The following is a 24539-nucleotide window of genomic DNA, read 5'->3' as shown; positions in this document are numbered from 1 at the left end:
CGTATGTACAGTAATTGCTCAGATATTCAGAATTAAATTAGTTACTAGAAAAGTTGAAGGTTTCACATTTTAAATAATACACTTTCTGAATGTACTTTTGTAAATAACTGGGCTCATTAGGACACCATTAACTTTATGTAGGCCATTTCTACACTGGATTCACATTAGCAAGATAAAAGAGTAAAGGCTGAGCAACATCTATTTTTACTCAGGGCACATGACAGAGTTCCATAAAAAAGACAAACATGAAAAATTGTGGAGACCTACAAACTTCTCACAGGAGACTACATTGCAATAAAATACAATACAAATGTTGTGTAGCTGCAGGTAGGATACATATATACCAAAAATTAATTTTAGAAATTAGATTTTTTAATTATTAATTGAAATGGTTTAAAGTAGTGTTAATTGCTTTGAGACCTATTCTCAAGCCAATGCCATTCTTCTTCTGACTTTGTATTCTGTATTTATTTTTATCCTTTGTTAGTAAAATTTTTAATATTACAGGATTCAAAATAATTGGACGGGTTTTCTACTGCATAGTGCAATGTCATGTTTGTATTCCATGCATAGACCCAATTTATAATATTTTAATAGTGCTTTTTTAATTGGAACATGACTAATGACATTTGTATTTTTGACCTTTGTATATTAGCAAATATTTGGCACAAGGAATGTTTTGATTTAAGGAATCTACTCTCTTATAATAAAATGTCTTTCACTTTTAGAACTAAAATTATTTCTTTGACCTTCTTAGATACTACAAATCACTTCCTCTAATACACATTGCAAAGTGCCTTGTTTAAGTCTGTTGGATTCAAATATACACGGATCCGTTTGATGTATTGCGGCAAGATTTAAATCTTAAAAAGCTATGCAGAAAAGAGAGAAAAAAAGATTCTATCACTCGGCGAAGATACGATGATAGGTACAATGTGAAAGATGCCTATAGATGGCTATTTTTCTTTGTAAATAACAAAACAAAACATTTTGGGTGGAATATTACCACCACTGAGAACAGAAAAAAATCTGCTCCAAAAAAGTATTCCAAGTAAGGATTCTATAAGAATTGAAGAAAGGGGAGGTCCAGATGTTGGTGATTCTTTGCACAAACAAGTTGCAAAAAGGAGTTTTTGAGAACTAAAAGAATAACTGTGAGAGGGGGAAAAAAGTAACCGAGTAAAAAGAAGGCAAATCGATCTTGAACTGTAGATTTACAAAAATGTATGTGTGTATGAAAAGAAAAAACATATTCAAGATCATGAACATATATTGTAAAGTTGTCATCAAAACTGATTTTGGATCATTCATTTACTAAAGATCTCTTCTTTCATGATTTTGTCTTCATCTGTATATTTTTCTTAAAACATATGAATTCATTTATGGTATGTTGTTTCTTGTGTTTTCAATAAGAGAAAAAGACAATGCCGCCAAAAATGATATGTCTTGAGAAATTTCCTGGTAAAATATTTTATAAATAAATGTTGCTTCTTGTGTTTTCAATAAGAGAAAAAGACAATGCCAAAAATGATATGCCTTGAGAAATATCACACAGTTCATATGGACATTGAAAAGGGTGTTTAGAAATGTGTTTGATAACTAAAAAAGTCTTGCCCAGTAGAACACCTGAAAATACAGGTAAATGTCTAATGGCAGTTCACTAGTGCAAAGGATGGACTCGTACATTGCCACAGAGCCATTATACCAGACACAAAATGCATTTGGTAGACGAGATTGTTTTGACTGTACATATTCAGTCTACATATATTCACTTTCCAATTCAAGTTCTACAATACTTTACTTTTTAAGTTTTTGCTGTCTGGTTTTACATGTTATATTCTAAATTAATTAACCATTAACATTATATATTTCTTAGAGAAAAGGGTGGATGGAGACATGGCAAATACCAATTCCAAAAATCCAAGAACTCAAGCTTATTGAATGTATGGCCATTGCTCATGAGCAATAGGTTAAGATTCCTCAGGAACACGGCCAGAAGCTGATGTATGGCTTTGCATCTCATTTGCAGCAGGTCATAACAGCAAAAGGGTGCTTTATGAAGTACTAAAAAAGCTTGCCATGAATACATTAATTCAGAGACTGGAGAAGTCATTATAAGTAGCATTTTCAGTTGCATTTGTGGAAATCACTTTAAGCATTCATTGTGTTGAACTATTCCAATTGCTTTTGTTTGATGTGTTCATTGCAAACAGTCTGTAAATGTTGCCAATATACCCGATTTTCAATGGGGGCTGAATAACTTTAATTAAAGCTTTATATACATATACATTGACACAGACACACATACAATCACATACATATCTTCCCCCTCCCTTCTGCAGGGTTCTCTGTTCCTGGGAGGGACCTGGTCAAGTGAGCAGATAAAGGTACAGCCCCTGACATCAAAGATGCCCATTGGATGATGCTTAGTGTGAGAGACACCCGACGGAGCCTGTGGCAGTTACCCCAAGGCAGCCTGCAGGTATACTCAACTAGACTGATCAAAACCTGCTACTGATATCAGAGTTCAATGACTGCATTCAGAGAGGTTACCAAAATGATACAATGTAGGTAAGTTGATGATTTTTAAATTTAGGGTTATATATTCATTTCAGCAAAAGAAGAACTACAGGGTAAGATAGCAGTTTGCTGCACTATTCCATCGCGGCTGTACTAATTGTAGAAACATTGTATTTTAAACATTTTTAAACTATCTATAATGTGCACAGAAATCAGCGGCTCTTTTGCTATACAGTATCACTGTTAGCAACTGGTCATTAGTGGTTGCCATAACTTTTAACAACCTGCATAGAAGTTAATACAAGATGATAAGCATTAAATGACACCAGGTTCCCATACCCAATGGTGACAATTAGCACAGAGTCATTCCAGATGGTGAGGAGCCAGATTCCTACCCAATAATTGTACTCGTCTCTATACAGGACAGACCTGAGCATAATACAAAAATGCTCAAACACAAAACTGAGCACAACATAAAGATATCGATAAAATACAAGACAGAGATAACCATACCACAAACAGAGCTGAAAAATAGACATATAAAACACACGGCTGGGCACCATAAGAAGATACCTAAACAATACACAGAGCTGGGTATACTACAGAGATGCCAATACAACAGATAGATCTGAGTAAAATACAGAGACATAACACACAGATATGGCATAATAAGGAGATACCATACCTATCCCACACATACAGGATCACTGTGATGGATTACACAGAGCTGCTAAACAAGTATACCTACACAGTACATGTCTCTGTATAATGTTCCAGCCCTCTCTCTCTATCCATCTTACTAGCCCTCTCTTAGCTCTCCCTTGTACAATCTCATCTTCAGTAGTGCTCATGCTCTGATAACTTTAGCTTTCTATTAAATATTGCTGCTGTTATGAAATATGTCAGCTACTCCATTAGCTCTTAGCACACAGTGTGCACATACTGATAGGCATCAAACATGTCAGCTACTCCTGACTCGCTATTCGTTCTCAACACACAGTGTGCACAGGGTTAAAGCAGCAGGATCCTTGTTACCTTTGTGGCTGGCAATATATTAATCTGCAGTCATAATATTGAGCCATGAAGTAGCTGACACAGTTAACAGAATCAACCATCATTACAGATTTAAACAGAATGAAATCAAACACAGGTCCGCCCTCAGAGTCACAGCCCCAATCTTGCAGTTTGAAGCTTCACAAGTTTTAAAATAGCCACAGCATGAGTGTCTCAGGTCTCAGTTGTAGAGTGACTGAGCACTTTAAAGAAGACAGTGAGTATGTGCAGTAGGCGTTATTAAAACTACTAGTGACAGGCAGCACAGTGCTCTTTGTCAAAAATGTCCTCTTACCCTTTTCACCACTGGGCTTCCCTGGCTCTATGTATATTAAATGTTTAAGCAAGACAATTTTCTCAATCAGCCCTCAGGCAGTAACTGGGGCTATTGGGAGAGAGAAAAGGTTATTACATTTGGAAGGGGGCAGTAGATGCTTTCCTTGTGTTACTTCCAAGATGGTTTCTTGCTCCTCTGTAACCCCACCCAATGGTGCTTTTAGCCAATTATAACCCTGAATAGAGAGGCCAACAATATATCTCCACTCATTGGCAGCTGACTTTGATGCTCAAATGGATTGCTCTACATAATTCATTTTCTGCACTTTTAGAGTGTAATGGTGTTATGGAGACAGGCACTGAGGGTAGTGATGTTGTGGAGAGAGGCACTGAGGCTAGTGGTGTTGTGGAAAGAGGCACTGAGTTTAGTGGTGTTGTGGAGACAGGCTCAGGCACTGAGGCTAGTGGTGTTATGGAGACAGGCTTGGAGACTATGGTGAGGCCTAATAGAAAGCAGTTGTTGTTGGGGGATTCCATCATGAGAGGTGTGGAGATGGACAATGGTGGTCTTGTGAGGTGTCTTCCCGGAGCTACTCCTCACAGAGACAGGAGACGTATCTGTAATATTGTTAAGCAAGCAAAGCAGGAAGGGGAATTGGATGTACTTGTCCATCTAGGGACAAATGACTTGGCTTGCAATGAGGTTTCAGAGGTTAAGGAAGTTTTTAGTATTTTTGCCAATGATATACGGCAGGTTGCTTCCACACTGTCATTCTCTGAAGTTCTGCCTGTGCATAACACTCAGAACAACAGGCGGATGCGTATTAGGGACTATAACTTGTGGCTTGGTGAATGGTGTTGGGAGCAAGGATTTGGCTTTATTTCTCATGGTAGCTCTGTTTGGAATGGAAATAAACTGTACAAAAAAGATGGTTTGCATCTCAAAAGGGAACAAATGTTCTCAGTATGTAGTTCAGAGGTTTTGCTAGGATGTATTTAAACTAGGAGGGGGAGGGGGCAAAAGGGTGATAAAACATCAATCCAATTGTCCCCCAAAACAAGGACAGAAGGTGCCTGTAGCAAGTGTGTTAAAAAAATTATAGGCTTAGAGTCATGTCTACAAATGCTCACAGTTTAGGGAATAAGATCCATGAACTTGTGGCATTAATGGCAACTGATAGTGTAGATTTAGTCGCTGTTACTGAGACATGGTATAATGAGAAAAATGACTGGGACATAGCAATACCAGGGTACTCTTTATATAGAAAATACAGGGAAGGCAAGAAAGGGGGAGGGGTGGCCCTGTATGTGAAGCATAGCATAAAATCTAGCTTAATAAAAGTTAGTGAGGTGAACATAGAGTCCGTTTGGGTTACGTTAGAATTTGGTAATCACACAGTACCTTGTGTAGGTGTGATTTATAGGCCCCCAGGACAAATTAAAGAGTTAGATAATCTACTAGTTGAGGAAATAGCTAAAATGACAATGAAGGGGGAAGTTATCATCATGGGTGACTTTAATCTTCCTGATGTGAATTGGAAAACAAAAATAGCTGCTTGTGCCAGGAGTGCACATATTCTAAACTCCCTACTGGGATTGTCTCTAAAACAAGTCATTGAGGAGCCAACTCGTAAAGAGGCCATACTAGATTTAGTGTTATCAAATGGAGATTTGGTCTCAGATATTACTGTAGGTGAAAGTTTAGGATCCAGTGATCATCAGTCAGTGTGGTTTAATATAAGAACAGTGACTGAGTCACACCACACAAAAACAAAAGTTTTAGACTTTAGAAAAACAGACTTTTCTAAAATTAGAATATGTGTAAAGGAGTCATTATCAGACTGGAGAAATTTAAATGGAGTCCAATATAAATGGGATTATTTAAAAGTTGCACTACTGAAGGCAACAGAAAATTGCATTAGGCTTGTCAGTAAAAGCAAAAAATTCAAGAAGCCACTTTGGTACTCCACAGATGTGGCCAAAATAGTAAAAAACAAGTTAGCATTTAGTAATTATAAAAAAAACAGAGTGAGGAAGACAGAATGATCTATAAGATTAAGCAGAAAGAGGCTAAGCAAGTTATAAGAGCTTCCAAATCACACACAGAAGAGAAAATAGCACAGTCAGTAAAAAAGGGGGACAAAACTTTTTTTAGATACATAAATGAGAAAAGAAAAGTAAAATCAAAAGAAGGAAGGTATGTAGAAGAGGATAAAGGTCTAGCTGACTTCCAATATTTTTGTTCGGTATTTACAGATGAAAATAAAGGAAAGGGACCTCAGTTAAGGAAAATGATAAATGAGTCATTTATTACACGTGAGTTTACAGAGGAAGAGGTTCTATTTCAACTGTCAAAAGTAAAGACAAATAAGTAAATGGGACCTGATGGAATACACCCAAAGCTATTAAAAGAGCTTAGTGGTGTGCTAGCAAAACCATTAACAGATTTATTTAACCAATCATTGATAACAGGAGTAGTCCCAGAAGATTGGAAGTTGGCGAATGTTGTGCCCATTCACAAGAAAGGTAATAGGGAGGAGTTGGCAACTTTAGGCCAGTAAGCCTTACTTCAGTAGTGGGGAAAGTGATGGAAACCATGTTAAAGGATAGGATTGTTGAACATCTAAAAACACATGGATTCCAAGATCAGAGCCAACGTGGGTTTACTTCAGGGAGATCATGCCAAACTAATCTTATTTATTTTTATGATTGGGTAACTAAAAATATAGACCAGGGTGGTGCAGTAGACATTGCTTATCTAGATTTCAGTAAGGCTTTTGACACTGTTGCACATAGAAGGCTTATCAATAAACTGCAATCTTTAAGTTTGGATTCCAATATTGTTGAATGGGTAAGGCAGTGGCTGAGTGACAGGCAACAGAGGGTTGTAGTCAATGGAGTATATTCGAAGCTTGGGCTTGTCACCAGTGGGGTACCTCTGGGATCTGTACTTGGACCCATTATCTTTAATATTTTTATTAGTGATATTGCAGAAGGTCTTGATGGTAAGGTATGTATTTTTGCTGATAATACTAAGATATGTAACAGGGTGGATGTTTTCAAATGGCAAATGATTTAGGTAAACTGGAAAAATGGTCAGAGTTGTGGCAACTGACATTTAATGTGGATAAGTGCAAGATAATGCATCTTGGACGTAAAAACCCAAGGGCAGAGTACAGAATATTTGATAGAGTCCTAACCTCAACATCTGAGGAAAGGGATTTAGGGGTGATTATTTCTGATGACTTAAAGGTAGGCAGACAATGTAATAGAGCAGCAGGTAATGCTAGCAGAATGCTTTTTTGTATAGGGAGAGGTATTAGCAGTAGAAAGAGGGAAGTGCTCATGCCATTGTACAGAACACTGGTGAGACCTCACTTGGAGTATTGTACTCAGTACGGAGACCGTATCTTCAGAAGGATATTGATACCTTAGAGAGAGTTCAGGGAAGGGCTACTAAACTGGTTCATGGATTGCAGGATAAAAACTTACCAGGAAAGGTTAAAGGATCTCAACATGTATAGCTTGGAGGAAAGACGAGACAGGGGGGATATGATAGAAACATTTAAATACATAAAGGGAATCTACACAGTAATGGAGGAGACTATATTTAAAAGAAGAAAAACTACCACAACAAGAGGACATAGTCTTAAATTAGAGGGACAAAGGTTTAAAAATAATATCAGGAAGTTTTTACTGAGAAGGTAGTGGATGCATGGAATAGCCTTCAAGCTGAAGTGGTAGAGGTTAACACAGTAAAGGAGTTTAAGCATGCGTGGGATAGGCATAAGGCTATCCTAACTATAAGATAAGGCCATGGACTAATGAAAGTATTTACAAAATTGGGCAGACTAGATGGGCCGAATGGTTCTTATCTGCCGTCACATTCTACGTTTCTATGTTTCTAGGTTACTCAATGTAAATTCCTAAAATTCCTTCTTAAAGGACACTAATGGTGTGCAAAACCTGCTAAAACAGGACAGATTTAAAAACAGTCCCATTTTTGGCATGCCTAAATACTCTCATGTAAGCTTCTCAAAAACAGCTACCACAAGCCCAGCACAATTAAAACATATTGCAGAATTAAAAAAACACTTATTTTCCACCATATGTGTTTGGCTTGCCACTCATCCCTCCAGAAAAAAATATCTCAGTGATTCATAACTACTTCATATATATTTTTCACCCATATCAGAAAAGTGCTGCCTCAAGTGCCCCTATTGACAAGCCTCCACTGAGTCATTCACTAAGTCATTTAGTTTGACAATCACTTCAGGTAGTTGTAAGGTTGCTAAGATAGGTTAGCAATAGAACGCATATGTGCTGAGAAAAATGATACATTGTAATTTTTGTAGTGTTGCTATGGCAATTTAAAAAATGCAGCTTTTTGTGCAATTTTCAAAATGGTAAATAGAGAGTAGTGTGCAGATGTTAAGGACAAGGATAGGTCATGGAAATCTGTATTTTAACACAAAGTTCTATTAGTTGCTGGTATTTATAATTTACAACAACTGCTTTTTAATAACACGAATGCAAATCTGGCAATAGGTATCTATTTATATCTAAATTTTATAATCGTAGTGTAATTATCATGAATGTTCTTTAATAAATAAATACCTTCATACCACAATGTACTTTGTTTTCCTGACACAAACTATGTCAGTATTATCAAAATATGTAGATTTCATGATTTATACAATGGTAACTACATTAGTATCTTTTATTGGGATGAGTGTATGCCTGGTGATGTTACAAATTATGTAAAAATGAGTAGAAACTAGCTGTTAGGTGATTTGGATTACTAATTTGAGTAAAGGTAATTGTGTTTTGGGTACCATTAAATTTTCATCACATCTTCTGTATACATAGTTTGGTTAAGAAGCAGTTCCCAAAAGTATATATTCAGTGTAGATGTAACAATAGGGTAAATAATTTTGCATAATTTTCTGTGATGATAATAAGGCAGTAGAGCACAACAGAGAATATATTACAGGATAATCAAAAGATAATTACAGCTCTTGTTCAGAAGATACGACAGGAGAAAACAGACAGTAGAATTATGAATAGAAATATGAAGGAATCAAACGTGTCGGACTTGTCCTTATTATAAAAAAAAGTAGAAGAGACAGAAAATCAGATGGCATCAAGATAACAAAAATAATATTAGTATTGATCCTTCACTAATACATTCAGAATGTAGCTCTTTGTCTAGATACAATATCATCCGGCTACTTGTTTAAAATCATTTTTGCTGAATAAACCAGTGAAATGTTCCTTTCTGTGCATGGTGACATTTTTTTTAGTGAGATTTGACAATTTGTGACTATTAAAGGGTTTGAGTTTTTGTTTTGTTTTAACTAATATTTTAGGAATACTAATCATGGAGGTTGAAATACTATGCTTTGGGGGTGTTTTTCTGCTAAGGGGACAGGACAACTGCACCGCATCAAAGGGAAGATTTCTGGCTCCCAGGTGTCTTTTATACAGGTAATGAGCTGAGATTAGAAGTACTAAACATGGAGATGGAAATATTATGCTTTGGGGGTGTTTTTCTGCTAAGGGGACAGGACAACTGCACCGCATCAAAGGGACGATGGACAGGTCCAGTACCGTCAAATCTTGGGTGAGAACCTCCTTCCCTCAGCCAGGGCATTGAAAATGGGTTGTGGATAGCTATTCCAGCATAACAATGTCCCAAAACACACAGCCAAGGCAACAAAGGAGTGGCTCAAGAAGAAGCACACTAAGGTCCTGAAGTGGCCTGGAAAGTCTCCAGACCTTAATCCCATTAAAAAATCAGTGGAGGGAGCTGAAGGTTCGAGTTGCCAAACGTCAGCCTTGAAACCTTAATTACTTAGAGAGGATCTGCAAAGAAGAGTGGGACAAAATCCCTCCTGAGATGTGTGCAAACCTGGTGGCCAACTACAAGAAATATCTGACCTCTGTGATTGCCAACAAGGGTTTTGCCACAAAGTAATAAGTTAAAGGGGTCAAATACTTATTTCACTCATTGACATGCAAATCAATGCATAACCTTTTTGACATGCGATTTTCTGGATTTTATTTTTTTGTTATTCTGTCTCTCACTATTAAAATACTGATACCATTAAAATGATAGACTAATCATTTTGTTGTCAGTGGGCAAACATTCAAAATTAGCAGGGGATCAAATACTTTTTTCACTCACTGTAGGTGCACATTAGTAGTAATTGGGTGAATGTTGCATGGGGTAGTGGTAGAATATATAGGACAGCCATTTAAGAATCCTGTCTATATTTTTTAACTTATTAGGGAGAGTTGGTCCCTCCCTTCTTTGGTTAGTGTGGTCTTAGTTTCTGTTCCTGGTGGGGCCTGGTGTAACGAAGTTTACATCGGTAATGCGCCTTTTTTGTTAATAAAAGAGCAAGGTGTGACAAACGCTTCTTCCCACAAACATTTGCCACAAACTCCTGGAGAACTGTGGAAGCTGGCCTCCTGCCCACTGATTCTGGTCTGGGTCTAAGACCCCTTTTGGGAGTTACCCTGCCCAGCCGCCCTTAGCAGCTTTCCCATGGTGCCCCTGGTTCGTCACTCTCCATTCTCACGAATGTAACCGAACGCTAGCTTCCTGATGGCTGTTCGCATGAACAAACCCATGAACGGCCCTCAGTGATACTTAGCCATGAGACCTATGGAACTATTTCTGGCATGAAGACCTTATGGTTCCCATTCACCTTGTATCATTTGTGCAAACAAACCCGCAAACAGTTTTCAGTGGCACTTAGCCATGATTGTTATGGAACCGTTTTTGGCTTTGTGACTTTGTGGTTCCCAGTCAACTTCGTCTGGTGTTTTGCACCACTTCCCGACCAACCAGGAGAGTGCTTTTTGGAGGGAAAGTGCCTGAGACTAAGAAGAACACACACTCTCTGAATGACAGGCAGAGCACCCAAAATATGGGCGCAGGAGTTCCTGAAAGTTGACCGGCCAAAGCACAAATTGCTCTGGAACTATTTTGCGCCTAGGACCTTGTGTGCAGCCGGTCAGAACTTTTCCCGGTGGCGATTCCCCTACACTGCATGGATATGAGCGCTATTTGGACAACTTGGGCACTCAGATCAGGGATATAGGACTTGTGGGGCTACTGTATTCCTTTATTATGTTTTGGGATACTTTTATGTTTTTATGTTTGGCTCTCTTTTCCTGGGAGATTATTAATTTACCAGTCTTAAACTCAATTATCTATCAGGCAGAGAGATCTCTGGTTGGGGCTTGAATTGTGTTGAATGGAGACCCCATGCTGGATCCTGTGCATAAAATGCAGAGTTTGGCTCATTACAATCAGTCGTCTAGTTATTCACTGCTCATCATCTCGTTTCAGCTCGTGGAGGATTCAGTGGTGGAAAGTCCTTCTAGGGACTTGAGCTCCCAGGACTGTGTGTCATCCAGTCCCTGGGAGGAAATAGGGCTAGTCCCCTATCCTGTTCCAGGACGGCGAGGCTCCAGGAGGACCCCAGTCAACCCACGGGCACAAGCGCTGAGGTTTTCCCTGGTTCAAGTTAGGAAGCGATCCTTGGAAGAGGTACCCAGCCGAGGTACACAGAGCTCCGCTACACAAGGGTAGTTAGTTGGTTTGTTAAAATAGTTGGTTGTCTGTTGGTAGGTTTTAAGCTTGTCGGTGGCTCAGAATGTCAGAAAGTATCTGGGTATTCCAGGATTGTGTGAAAAAATTTGGCACTTTACATGTTGATATTTATGTGATTCTTATGTTATGTTTATGTTAATGTTGTGGGTCATTGCCTTTTATTTGACATGTGGGAGTTGTTATAATGTTGTATGGCTGGGAGTTGGGTGGGCCATGACTTTGGTATCTTTGTTTCATAATACCTCCACTGGCCACTACTCAGATAGCTACTAGAGGTGGTTCCTGGGGCAGTGCTGCACACACTGACATTCAGTGTCTCCCCCCTCTGCATGGAGACACGGAACTTTCCTCTTAGAGATGAATTGATTCAATGCATTGCTATGAGGAGCTGCTGATCGGCCAGGGCTGAGTTTGGCTTAAACTGACTCTGCCCCTTATCTGCCTCCTTGACAGTCTCAGCCAATCCTATGGGGAAGCATTGTGATTGGCTTTTAATCAATACTTCTGATAAGTCAAGCAGGCAGATTAGGGGCAAAGTTATCAGCAGCAAACTCGAGTAAAGATAAGATTATACTATATTTAGGGAGACAAGGGGAGTCCAGGGGAGCTACATGGTGGCTTTAGCACTATACGGTCAGGAATAAATGTTTGTGTTCCTGACCCTATAGTGTTCCTTTAAGTTGCACATTTATGGCATACATATTGTAGGCAGCCAATTCACAGTGTGTGAATTGTGTTAAATCATAAGTACTAGTAAGTACTAGTAATAAATTGTTAATACAATACAGTGTCAAAGGTAAAAAATGTAAAAAATAAATAAAATGCATGCTATTAGGTGATGTTACATGTTCACTAGCACGGATTTTGAAAGGGAAGATTTGTGTTTTAAGCATTTTTGTAAATAAATTATATTTTATGCAATCTTTGTTACCATATGCTCCATTACTCTTTCTATCTTAAATAACATCATTACAACAAAACACATGATATAATAATATAACATAAGGAGGAGGTAAGAAAGACAGGATTAGGATGTCTGTTATTGTTAATTTTTTATTATCTTCTTTTTGTTGTTGTTATTATTTATAAAGTGCAAACAAATTCCTAAGTGCTTTACACTGGGTGGTCTAACAGACATGTAATTGTGACCAGACAAGTTGGACGCACAGGAACAGAGGGGTTTAGGGCCCTGCTCAATGAGCTTACATGCTAGAGGGAGTGGGGTATAGTGACACAAAATGTATGGGCAGGGGTAAAAAAGTGGGTTTGGGCTTAATGGTTTTTTTTTTTTTTTTACAGTTGCAGGAGAGGAATCAGGGTGCAGGAAAGGAAAGGTGTTAACACTTTAATTGATAAGTTTTCCTGAAGAAGTACGTTTTCAATTATTTTTTTGAAGGAACGGAGACTGTGTGAGAGTGTAACAGAGAAGGGAAGGGAATTTCACGGAAATGATGGATCCCTAGAGAAGTCTTGAAGGCAAGCAGAGGTAGTAAAGGATAGACTTAGGACTTCGGCAGAGTGTAGCCATAGGGACGGAGAGAGAGATTAGGAGAAAAAAGGTAGATTTGCATGTCACCCACCAACAGAAGAGGTTACAGAGGGCAGATTTTAGGCATCAGGGCAGTTGGAGTTGTTGATTGGGATGGTATCTCTATCAGAATCTATCTGAGCCTAATTTGCATCTATTATTTGTCTTTCAGATGTTTCTGTCTTATTGTTATGTTATCTCCATACACTTGCTCTCTCTTTCTTCATCTCCTTTCTTCCACATACTCTTTTATTCTGTCTTCATCTGTCTCTCAGTCTCCTATCTCATCTGTGAGATAATGATGTAACATAGTAAGTATAATTTTGTTTAGGAGAGGTGTTTGCTTATCTGCTTGTCTCTATTTACAGACATTGCTGTAAAAATAAGCGGGAAACAAAGTTGAATGCAAGTCAGCTATTTTTGTCTTAACGTTGCATATTATTTGGCAAATAGGCACAATTAATAGTTTAGTGAATAGATCCCTTATGTAAAAGTCCAGACCTTTACAACTGCATCTTAAACCAAAATGAATTAGTTGTTCTCTATATATTTATTAGACATGTACATACGTATTCAAACAAACTGAAATTTGGACACAATTTGGTTGATTCATCAGTTCATTTGAATAATGAACAACCAAAAGAAAGGACAAAATGAAACAAGCCCAAATCACATAATAGATGAAAATTCTTTCATGTAAGTCGGTCATTCATTGATTCAGAAAGGCCAATATATGCTTGTGAATGACATGAATTTCAATTGTGTCTAAATGAATCTCATTTGTTTTTGAATATATATTTTTAAATATGGCAATCCCATATGAGGATACTAAAATATGGAACTATCTACTAAACCACTGAAAGATCAAACTTAAGAGGACTTTTCTTAATTTTGATCTGTTTGCTGTTTAGTACATTACTCCTTAAGTGAGTAGCCTTATGTTGGATTGCCATACTTAAATGGACACTATCGTCACCAAAACAACTTTAGTTTAAAGAAGCCTGCAGCCTCAAAGTTTTGTCATTTAGGAGTTAAATCACTTTTGTTTCTTTTTATGCAGCCCTAGCCACACCTCCCCTGGCTGGGACTCACAGCCTGCATAAAAAGGTTTAATTTTATTCAGATGTTAACTCACTTTAGAACATTTTTATCTCCTGTTCTTTAAATTGAACTTTAATCACACACAGGAGGCTCTTGCAAGGGCTAGAAGGTTATTGTCAATGTAATAGATAAGAAATACTAAATTGCAATAAAATAAGGCTAAACATTAGATGACTTTACAGGAAATGTTTAGGAAGGCTGTGCAAGTCACAAGCAGGGAGGTGTCACTAGGACTGCATAAAGATTATTTTTTTTTTTTAAACTCCTAAATACTGTGAAGGATAGGGGCCTATGTCCCACCATCTTGTCTCATTATGCTAGTTTTACCAGAGAAGTTAACAGTGATACTACAGGGGCATGATCTATACATCAGAAATGATTCATTAAGCTAAAGTTGTTTTGGTGACTGTAGTGTCCCATTAAGGATATCAAATTGGAAATGCGTTTAGTAGATAGATGCCTTATTTGGTATCTTTAAATATGGCAATCCCACATAAGGAGAGCAAATTAGGCAGTTATCTGATAAACTTTTGAAAGATCAAAATAAAAAATTTTATTTTCTTAGTTTTGATCTGTCAGCTGTTTAGTTAATAGCTCCCTAATGTCCTATCGTTGTGTGCATTTACCATTTTTAAATATATCAAATTATTAATCTATCTACTAAACACACACATTCTCATGCACATTCCCTTTCAAACACAATTGTTATTTATTTATGTATTTTTCTAAGGTCTACACAGCCTCCCTGACATTTTCTGGGATTGCTGGAGTGGTTCCTCTCCCTTACGTCCAGTAGGGCAGCCCCCCTGCACACCTTGTTTTAATGCCAGGGCAAAGGTGAAATCATATCATGGCTCTGGAATCATTACTGGTGGTGTGAGTAAACTGTGCACAGTGGTGGAACATCAGGGGTCGCAAAGGTTACGAGTGTCTCTGTGCCCAGGATGTTCCGATTGTTACACAGGGCTCGTGGCATTCAGGGGCCTCGTCACAGCTTTGCAGTTACAGGCCCCTTAGGGAAAACAACAGATCTTCCCACTCTGTCCAGCATAACTTTAATTACTTTTAAGAATCTGCTGTATCTAATTTGTGGCCTGGGCTATTGTTTTCTTGTTCCTAGGTTTGAAACTAGTTCTGGGGCAAGGTAAGTATATGTGTGTGTGTGTAGGGGTGTGTGCTTGTGTATAGATAGCAGTGGGTTTAGGAACTTACATAATTTCTTCACCCTCCAAAAACACAGTGCAGTGACTGCAAGAAATGGATGACAGCTAGCTGCACTCAGTACAAACAGGTTAAAGTAGGATTTAAAAAAAAAATAAAAAATTCTTAGATACCAGTTTTAGTTATTTTAGGATGAAGCTCCAATCATACTTATCTAGCAATCTAAGTAGCTAGATAAATGTACACAACAATGCTAACTCCCATGAGCAAGGCCATGAAATGCAGGCCAGTGCCAGCTCATTGCCTGACAGCATCAGATGAACCCAACCTCCCAACCTCGGTTCGGTCCAAAAAAAATTTAAATTCATCTAATCCAAAATTTGTATTAGTACTTAAGTCTATATTGGAAAAACATACTCATATACTATATGACATATACATCAGAAATCAACCAATGCTTTCAGAAACTTTATTTTGCAAGGTCTAAGAGTAATCATATTTTATATGTAAAGATAGTTTGGTTAATAGTTTACAGAAATTCACTCTGCTAAATTCCATTAGCTTAATAGTGCTGAAACCCATTACAGAAATATGTTCTTCGAAGTGTAAAATTATTTTTTCATATATTTGTTCTGGTTATTAAAAGGGACACTATCAACATCACATGTCACTTTAGTAAGCACAGTTCTATTCTTTGACATTTAATATTCTTTATACTAAGCAGATTCAACTTTTTTTTTTTTTAAACATTCTTTATTTAGGAGATTATGACAATACAAACAACATAAACCAAAATATTGAAACTACAACACAAGGAACACAGTAAATGGTGTACAAGTGAGAATGTACTTCCTATTCTTTGTCTGCTATAGTGGAGGTGGGGAGCAGTACCTGGCCCAAGGTATACAAACGTAAACAGTTCTAAAACAGTTTAACTACTTACAACATGGACTGGCAGCGTAATCACGTATGGTGCAAAGAGGGCAAAGCAGGAGTGTTCCCTTTATTCGTTTATGTGATCTGTTGCAGGTTCGAGAAAACTATTTAAACAGTAATTGTGTTGAATTTAAAAAATGCACAAAAATTACACAGAGCACTGTGATTGGATGGATTTCAAGCCACCCAATCAGAGTGCTTTGCGTCATTTTACACAACGTGGGAAAGTTCTTTGGAGCACTCTGATTGGCTTAAACCAGCCATTGTATAACAATTGTATAACAATGTTTGTTATTTAGTGAATATTCCCCTATATATTCCCCTGTATAACAATGTTTGGCATTTAGTGAATATTCCCCTATATAACAATGTTTTGAATTTAGTGAATATTCCCCTATGTAACAATGTTTGGCATTTAGTGAATATTCCCCTGTATAACTATGTTTGGTATTTAGTGAATATTCCCCTATATAACAATGTTTGGCATTTAGTGAATATTCCCCTATATAACAATGTTTGGTATTTAGTGAATATTCCCCTAAATAACAATGTTTGGTATTTAGTGAATATTCCCCTGTATAACAATGTTTGGCATTTGGTGAATATTCCCCTGTATAACAATGTTTGGTACTTAGTGAATATTCCCCTGTACTTAATCCACCAATCAGAGTGTTATGAGTCAAATTACACAGCGTGGGAAAATTCCACAGAACTTCCCTACGCTGTGTAAAATGACACAGAGCACTCTGATTAGTGGATTTCAATCCAACCAATCAGAGTGCTGTGACAGGTAAATGTAGAGACTTACCTGTCAGTCTCTTCATTTACCTGTCAGAGCATTCTGATTGGATGGCTTAAACCCACCAATCAGAGTGCTCTGAGCCTAATTGCAGGGTGGGGCAAGGCTTTATAAGCCTTCCCCCGCCCTGCAGAGCTCGGTCTGCGCGGAGCCCTCGCCGGGTGAAGATGGATTTTTTGTTTTTTGCGCTCGTTTTTTTTTTTTTTTATTGCGTCGGTTATTATGGATATTTATTTGGCCTTTTTGGGGGCTGAAAAAAGAAGATTTTAGAAGAAAGAAAACATCGAATGGCAAGTTATTTATTTTTTTTACAGGTTCTTAGTTAAATGTCCCCCCCCTCATTATTTTTAGGGTGAGGGGGGTAGGTAGGGGGATCATTTTTTTTGGGGGGGAGGGGGTGACTAGGGTTTTGGTGACCCCTAGTCACCTGGGGGGGACATTTTTTTAGGGCCCCCACTCGCCGCTCAGGGGTGGGGGCCAGGGGGGAGGACAATAGGTCCCCCCTATTGGTATTTAGGGCCCCCACCCACCACTCAGGGGTGAGGGCCGTGGGAGGACAATAGGTCCCCCCCGTATTGGTATTTAGGGCCCCCACCCGCTGCTCAGGGGTGGGGGCCGGGGGGGAGGACAATAGGTCCCCCCCTATAGATATTTAGAGCCCCCACCTGCCGCTCAGGGGTGGGGGCCAGGGGAAGGACAATAGGTCCCCCCCTATTGGTATTTAGGGCCCCCACCAGCCGCTCAGGGGTGGGGGCCGAGGGAGGACTATAGGTCCCCCCCCTCAATTTGTGTTTAGGGCCCCCACCCACCGCTCAGGGGTGGGGGCCAGGGGGGAGGACAATAGGTCCTCCCCACTTTTTTTTACTTTACGGCCCCCACCCGCTCAGGGAGGGGGGACCCTTTTTTTTTTTTTAAATAGTAATAGGGGGCGGACCGAACATCGCATATGTTCGCCGTCCGTGGCGAACGCGAACACGCAATGTTCGCAAGGAACTATTCGCCAGCGAACCGTTCGGGACATCACTATACAGGACATTTATGTATTTAGTGAATATTCCCCTATATAACAATGTTTGGCATTTAGTGAATATTCCCCTGTATAACAATGTCTGGTACTTAGTGAATATTCCCCTGTACTTAATCCACCAATCAGAGTGTTATGAGTCAAATTACACAGCGTGGGAAAATTCCACAGAACTTCCCTACGCTGTGTAAAATGACACAGAGCACTCTGATTAGTGGATTTCAATCCAACCAATCAGAGTGCTGTGACAGGTAAATGTAGAGACTTACCTGTCAGTCTCTTCATTTACCTGTCAGAGCATTCTGATTGGATGGCTTAAACCCACCAATCAGAGTGCTCTGAGCCTAATTGCAGGGTGGGGCAAGGCTTTATAAGCCTTCCCCCGCCCTGCAGAGCTCGGTCTGCGCGGAGCCCTCGCCGGGTGAAGATGGATTTTTTGTTTTTTGCGCTCGTTTTTTTTTTTTTATTGCGTAGGTTATTATGGATATTTATTTGGCCTTTTTGGGGGCTGAAAAAAGAAGATTTTAGAAGAAAGAAAACATCGAATGGCAAGTTATTTTTTTTTTTTACAGGTTCTTAGTTAAATGTCCCCCACTCATTATTTTTAGGGTGAGGGGGGTAGGTAGGGGGATCATTTTTTTTGGGGGGGAGGGGGTGACTAGGGTTTTGGTGACCCCTAGTCACCTGGGGGGGACATTTTTTTAGGGCCCCCACTCACCGCTCAGGGGTGGGGGCCAGGGGGGAGGACAATAGGTCCCCCCTATTGGTATTTAGGGCCCCCACCCACCACTCAGGGGTGGGGGCCGGGGGAGGACAATAGGTCCCCCCCGTATTGGTATTTAGGGCCCCCACCCGCCGCTCAGGGGTGGGGGCCGGGGGGGAGGACAATAGGTCCCCCCCATAGATATTTAGAGCCCCCACCTGCCGCTCAGGGGTGGGGGCCAGGGGAAGGACAATAGGTCCCCCCCTATTGGTATTTAGGGCCCCCACCAGCCGCTCAGGGGTGGGGGCCGAGGGAGGACTATAGGTCCCCCCCCTCAATTTGTGTTTAGGGCCCCCACCCACCGCTCAGGGGTGGGGGCCAGGGGGGAGGACAATAGGTCCTCCCCACTTTTTTTTACTTTACGGCCCCCACCCGCTCAGGGAGGGGGGACCCTTTTTTTTTTTAAATAGTAATAGGGGGCGGACCGAACATCGCATATGTTCGCCGTCCGTGGCGAACGCGAACACGCAATGTTCGCCAGGAACTATTCGCCAGCGAACCGTTCGGGACATCACTATACAGGACATTTATGTATGGAATATACATGATGAGCTACAAAGTGCAATGCATTACATGTTATTATATTTGCGCTTTCAGTTGCTGATGTAGTGAGATGCAGAGCAGCGCCTTGCAGACTGTAGGCAAGAAAAAATTCAAATATGTGTGTGTGTATAGATATATATATATATATATATATATATACATACCAAAAGATTTGTGTTTGGAAGAAAAAGTGTAAAGTACAACCCTTTTGGTATGTACTTTACAAGTAACGCCAAGCCTCCATAGCAAGCCAGTAACCATTTAAAAACAATTTAAATGAATAAGGACACTTAAGCAAAGGTATTTAAACATTTCAAAACAATGTCTGTAAAAAGTATGACAATTATGAGAAATCTCATTCATTTTTACCCTCTCTGACTGCATGAATGTTTTGATCTTTGAAGCTTCTTAAATTTAAAGGATCACTATAAGGTCAAGAACACAAACCTGTATTCCTGACCCTATAGTGTTTAACCCACCATTTAGGTGGTTTGCTCCCCACCCTTAACCCCCCTATAAAAGTTTAACATTCACCTTATTTCCAGCACAGCGTGGGTCTGCCTGCGCTGGTTCTGCCCCCTTTGTGACATCATCAAAATGGCCAATTTTTAGCCAATCTAATGATTTCCCACTGCACTGCTAAACACTGCATTTTCTATGAAAAGGCAGTGTTTACATGAAAATACCTGCATATAATGATTATACTCACCAGAACAACTACATTAAGCTGTAGTTGTTCTGGTGACTATAGTGTCCCTTTAAGAGGGAGGTGGCTGTCATTGTCAGGACATTTGCAGACATTGAATGGGTGGGATAGGTTCCTGGCAGAGAGATATGTATTTCTACAATCTAGTAATCAGTCCTGGACTATACATTTTGGTAAGTGAGACTTTGTGGACTAAATTTCAATTTGCAAAGCAAACAAAAGAAAATGTAGGCATGATTTTGTATTATAGTGCAAATAAGAAATACAGAATTATCATTTTTGAATATTAGTTTTTTAAAAATCAATTACCCATAGTCATTTTTCAATAACAGCTACTTCGGACATGTCACAGGTACAAGTGAAGCATTGATTATCTTGTCTGACACTTTTTATACATATTAATAATGTGTATTTATTTAATTCTTTTATTTTTATAATTCTTTTTATTCTTTTCATTTCCCTGTAAAAAGAAAAATCTTTCAAGCCAGAAGGTGATTAAAGAAGGCTAAGATAAGTTGACACAGGTCATACACAAACATCTCTATTTAGAAACATGTTGCTGTCACCTCCTCTCTCATCAGCTAAACTCTCTCTTAACATTACTTGGAACTGACTTCCAGTCAAACAGTATGGCTTATGGCAGAGGTCTTTATGCATATTAATGATCAGCAGTGAGTGAGTGAGATACCTAGCTCCAAACTGTATGGCTTGTAATTAAAAAGACATTAAAGGCTGAATATAAAATTTGCAGAAAATCACATCAGTGAATCAAGGTGCTTCATGTTGATTTCAGTCTTCTCGACTGGTATGAGACTGGTATGAGAGTTTCTGTTGGGATGCTTTACTAATTTATGATTTTTGGAGAATTTAGAAGGCAATTGCAAATGTTAGCCAAGCTGAGAATTAAACAGCTAAACTGGAGATTTTATCTTAAATTCAGTAAATTTAATCATATTTGCAAAGATTTGCTTACCTCTTCTTTTTAAAAAAGAAAGATAGTCTCAAGTGGTTGAAAAAAAATAGATTGCTTTTTTTCTCTTCAAACGACCCAAAACAATCCTAATTTCAGATGCCTTTGTTCTGACAATTCAATCAGTGCCAGTCTGCTTTAGGAAATTAATTTAGATATTTAGACTCATACTGTATGCAAAACAATTTCTACACTCAGTACAAATAAAATATATTCAGAGAGCCACGACAGAGATCTTATCCAAATGAGCTTCCAACATTAACCTAAAATATCTGTGTGATTAACGCATCCATGAATTGAGGATTTTAAATTATAATAATGTTTTTGCTGCAGGATTTAAAGGGCATCTGTACTGGGCATAATCAGGTCACAGGGGCACATGGCATCTACCCACTGGGCCTAACAGCCAGAGCAATTCTGTTCTACAAACGCTGAGTGGCTGCCTTTGGCCATCCCTTCTCTAAAACATGCTTTATTTAAAGAATAAAGGAGAATGTTAGTTTCACAGTTGAAGTAAACAAGCAAACAACCATCAATCAAAAATGCGTTGCTTTACCCATATAATGTCTTTGAAACTGGTTTACATGTTACACATCCCCATCTGATAAATATATTCCAGAAACACCATAAACAAATTATATAAAACCCAATAAAGTAACATTTCGTGCTTTCAAGTGAAACATTTAAAAAGTGTGCAGTTTTTCGCATCGCATTCAACATATTTTGTTTATCACAGCTTTTGTCTAGCATTTTATTTGTTTTGATCAGTCTGGGAGATCACAAAACCTAAATCTAAATACGTGTCTAGTCCAGTATTGAAGTGTAAGTTACAATTACCATCTGCTGCCATGTCATATGTGCACCTGAGTCACATTCAAACAGCAATATTGAGTCAAGGAAACTGCCAGACTCTAAATAAATGTACAAATGTTTTATTTATCGTGGTGCTGTTTAAAAGTAATGTAGTTGGCCTCGTGTAGATGATAGACAGTAATAGCCAATGTGAGGAAGAATCAAATGTGTGTGTTAGACATTTATAAAAACACATCCACATATTGTGTCCTAGATAAAACAGTAATGTGCTTGCAGCCTGCAAGACCTGAATGTTGAATGTGTAAGCAGAAACTGTTAGATATCATATCTGCTGTTTCACTCACTGATATCTGAAAAAAATACATCTAAAAACATATACTTATAAAAAGTGGTAATTTTCCTTACTGTTTATGTGGAGACAGGAAACAGGGGTGGCTAGATAGATGGATGGATGCATGGATGGATAGATAGGTAGAAAGATAGAGAGTGCGAGAGATGTTTCCCTCAGACTATTGATCTGTCCAACCACCCATCATGTATATTCATGTCCATCTGTGTGCCTCAATCTATCATCAACAATTTAGTGTTTTTTTTTTTTTATTTACTACTGACTTAATACACTTTTTTGCATATGAAAATGTACATTTCTGTTATTGTCCATATTAAAAAAAAAAGGGATACTTTCATTGCCTTACCTGCACCTTTGCTAGTTTACCCCAGACATTCCAGTTTGAAACCTCATTACAAAGGCTCTGAGGCACTTCTCATTTCTCAGAGGATGGAGAAGAAGTGGCATGAATCTTGTAAACAGCAGAGCTAACTTGCCCAGCTAACTTATGGTTTAGGTCAGGGATAGGCAACCTTTGGCACTCCAGAAGTTTTGGACTACATCTCCCATATGTGGTGTATTCCTAAACTATATAAATTATGTATGCATACACATATAATCTCTGGTCCATCTACTTTAACAAATATTTATTCAAAGACAAAACAACAACAACATAAAAATAATGACACAATCCAACTAACTATACCAATAACAACAATCACAATCTAAATAACAATAACAACTAAATCTTATAAAGTCACCAAATCCCACTCACAGTTCACCATGATAAAAAAATATCCCATGTCTGCTCAGTAGCACAGCCAAGAAGGAACAGAGAGAAATGAAGATAGGGGGAAGTGATTATCTCTTTCCTGACTTGTAAAGGTATTGAATTACGTAATTTCCATATCAAAGGGTAATGCTTATCCCCCTGTAAGAAAGGCATACATGGGCTTGGCACATGACCAATGGTCACAATATTAGTTTGATGACAAAATGTCACCACACCATAATGCTCTTGAGATGTAGTCCACAACATATGGAGTGCTGAAGGTTGCCTCCCCCTTGTCTAGGCCATAATTTACTCATTTCCAGAGTAAGTCACCCCCATGTCACCCTTTCCTCTTACCAAAAAGATGAACTTTTTTCTAATAGTGAAATGCACTAACAATACCGCATCGTTACTATTTGCCCTGTCATGTATTGTCATTAAAAATACCAAGCAATCGCAATAATTTGAATCTCCCACAAAACTGGTTAACATAGACAAATTACTAGCACACAATACATTGCACCATAGAAAGAAGTAACCTAGGAACCATAACGATGACATGCAACTTGATTGTGGGCACCATTCTTCAGCTCTTGGTCAAACCAATTTGAGCATATTAACCAAAACGAGGTGTCTCCAAGACACTTCATCCTCCATTCACTGGAATTGCCAATGTGGAATTTCCCACCTTCAAAATCAATTTCATCCATAGTATAATATAAATAATTTGCTGAGCCTATAGACTTACTACTTTAACAATGAATAGTGTTATAATCTAGATAAAATGCATATAGCTAATACAGAAACAAATCTTCCATCTTAACAATTCTGGCTAGCGGAGGCAAAGACCATCAAAAGAATTTTTAAGAACCATATGATAGCATTCACAACCTAACGGCACAATAAACATTATTTTTTTTCGTAGTGCCTAAACCTACCCCTTGAAAACAGATTAACATGTAGAAGAATAGTCTTAGAATAGTACACATCTCTTTATTACTTTCAAGTCAAACGCAATATTCATTTCTAACATGCAGAGTTATTCACTAAAGTGAGAACTTCCAGAAATGAATAGTGGATCCAAAGTGAAATTCAAATTTAAGACTAATATAGTTAAACTATAATTAAATCTCCACATCCTTTTGTTTTCAATGTGGCTGTTCCATTCTCAGTTTAGTGCATAACCTTGTAACTCTTTCTACATGCTTTGAGTCATGTGACTATACTATGGTTCATTGATAACACTTTTATTTATCAACTTCTTACACATTAAATATTTTATTTTCTGATTTTTTTTATATAGCATTGTACTGACAGATTGCAAAAGTTGAGATATGAATTGTATCAATATATCTTTTGCTTGATTACTTGTCAGTTAAGTAAGTATTATAATGCAAATAATTCCACATTGCAGTTTATAAAATAATACTAATAAATACATTGATTAACTCATTGGACTGATCATTTTTTATAATTACAATACATTAAACATAACAGAATATATTACGTGTTTTCAAGTGATGTGCTGTTTAAAATTGAAATATTGTTCTTTGTGAACAAGCTGATATTAAAGTATACTAGACCATATCAAGTATATTGTAAAAGATTTAAATCTATTGCTA

At 38.3% G+C, this 24539-nt stretch overlaps 1 protein-coding gene across 4 annotated transcripts in view; it reads right to left on the bottom strand.

Moving 5' to 3' along the window:
• The window catches only part of CTNNA2 (catenin alpha 2), a 1421691-nt gene that overhangs the window by 53155 nt on the left and 1343997 nt on the right, over positions 1 to 24539 (bottom strand). The gene's annotated exons all lie outside the window — the stretch shown is intronic.

The sequence above is a fragment of the Pelobates fuscus genome, chromosome 6 (genome assembly GCF_036172605.1).
Source record: "Pelobates fuscus isolate aPelFus1 chromosome 6, aPelFus1.pri, whole genome shotgun sequence".
Lineage (NCBI taxonomy): Eukaryota > Metazoa > Chordata > Amphibia > Anura > Pelobatidae > Pelobates > Pelobates fuscus.
This window is presented reverse-complemented; position numbering and strand designations above follow the sequence as displayed.